The following is a 2322-nucleotide window of genomic DNA, read 5'->3' as shown; positions in this document are numbered from 1 at the left end:
AGTCTCCAGTAGGAGAGGCAGGACAAAGTCTCCAGTAGGAGAGGCAGAGCAGTCTCCAAAACAAGGTCCCAATGGAAGGACAACACACCGACGCAGGCAATGAATGCCGGACGGACGGGGCTCTGCGTGGATACCGTCTGCGCAGGGAGCAATACTGTAAGACACAGCGGCCTTACAGAACGAACATGTCGCTGGCCGCTGGACAGGTACTAAAATGCTACTGGGAGGTACCGTCAACTTCGGTTGGGCCGGAAACCCTCTACGCCTTTTGGGAAGCTCTCTTCTCGCGTCCCTCCGAGCCTCACAGACGTGTCATAACCGATCAAGACCTAGATAGCGAACCACTAGCAGAGGCTCTAAACCGTGGGCGAGGTAGCACACCACCTCAAATCCACCAAAGCATCCGCTCCCAGCCCCTCCCCCCGACGGAATGCAAACAAGGCTCCTGAAGTCCATTCCACCGCGGGTGCTCTGCAAGACGTATAATCTGTGGATCGCCATCACTACACTGCCTGAACCACTCAAGGCAAACAGGACGGTACTGATACCTAAAGTACCAAACCGATGCAGCGTAAGGGGCTACAGACCGATCACCATCTCGTGTGCTGTAGTCCGTCTGCTACACAAAGTCATTAGCAGCTGCATTTCCAGCCTCGTCCAAATCGATGGAACTCAAAAGGCATTCGTCCCTCGAGAACCTCACGATTCAGGACGCGATTATCGGCCGCGCGCAGGCACAGTGCCACGCTGTGCACCTGGCATTTTTCGACATAGCAAAAGCATTCGATAGTGTTAATCATAGCACTATCGAGCGGGCCACGTCGCGGAAGGGGATTCCATCCCCAGTCAAAGCATACGTTATGTCGACGTATGCCTGAGCCCCATATCGAACACAGCGGAGAAATGTCGGAAAAATCAACATGACTCGTGGCGTTCAAACAAGGCGACTCCCCTTCGCCCATTCTTTGGATGGCCTTCAATTGAATCTGGGAAAGTGTCGGACCCTCAGCATGGAGATCGATGGCAAGCGCAAGACTTGGTACGTCAAAACAAGAACAGGACTCTCCAAGTCTTGGGCAGCGCTATCGGCTCCGTGGACGCCGAGGTCGACTATAATTACCTCGGTGTTCTCGTCGGGGCAGGAGGCAGGCGACGGTCCTACGGTTCCCTGCTAGAGGAGGGGCTATCTTATGTCACCAGAGCCCCTCTAACACCTCAGCAGAGGATTATGTGATTCTCATCGGCCATCTCGTAGCCAAGTTCATGCATCGCCTGGCGCTGGGGGAAGTCTATAAGACACAGATAGCGCGCATGGACAGGCAGGTGCGGGCGGCGGTTAGCCGTTGGCTTCGCCTACTGCATGACGCGCCCTGTGCATACTTCCACTCGGCAGTGGGTGTGGGTGGTGTTTGGAATCCTCGACTTCGTCTCGATCGTCCGGCTTAACAAACAGGCCAAGTTAAGAAAATTGTTCACGTACTCTGACCCTTGTAATTCGGGCAGTGGTACGCGAACCTGTAATTAGGAAGAAATCAAATAGTTGGTCGGGGCCCTGCAATGCATTGCTGGTCTACAGACGAGCAATGAAAACGAACGCAATCGCGCATGAAGGTTGTACCCCAGGTTAGCCGCAACCCCTGTGGGACCCGTCTTCTTACGGGTGTTGACTACGTTAAAGCCATCCAAGTGAGGGCTCGTACGTTACCTACCTCCACTAGGGCTGCGAGAAGCCGACCCGAAATCTCCGGCCTCTGTGGCACATGTCACAAGCCCGGTACGCTTGGGCATATCGCTCAGGTATGCCCACGTAGGGTTAAACGACACGACACATCAGTGCCTATGTAGCCGGCCGGTTGAGACAGAAGGGATACGATGTGGTTTGTGAGCCTCGTATCCCCATTGCAGGGTTCTTTAGGAAGCCAGACATTGTGGCTTCCAAAGGTGCAGAGACTATCATCATCGATGCTCACATCTCTGGAGTTTGCTTTGCTTTCTCAGCTGTACACGAACACAAGAGCAGCTATTACGGCACCGCGGAAGTCCCCAGGGCGTACGGGACTTAACCGGTCAAGACTGCGTGCAACTCTGAACTGGCGAGGTGCATGGTGTCAGGAGAGTGCAAGTGTTCTCAGGGGTTTGGGCTTTCCTACCGGGACCTCGAGGTGTGCTCCGTGAAGGCCCTAACCTGAACCCATTCCCTTTACAGGCTGTGGTGCAAGAGCACAGGTTAAAATCGGTCATCCTGCCTATAACATCTGGTGTCAGCCCTCGGGCTGGTATGGGTGGTACCCGCCTTTGTTCCTTCGTGAGGGGCGGGATCTG

The sequence above is a fragment of the Panulirus ornatus genome, chromosome 43 (genome assembly GCF_036320965.1).
Source record: "Panulirus ornatus isolate Po-2019 chromosome 43, ASM3632096v1, whole genome shotgun sequence".
In the NCBI taxonomy this organism is placed as follows: domain Eukaryota; kingdom Metazoa; phylum Arthropoda; class Malacostraca; order Decapoda; family Palinuridae; genus Panulirus; species Panulirus ornatus.
Note: the sequence above shows the minus strand (reverse complement) of the source record.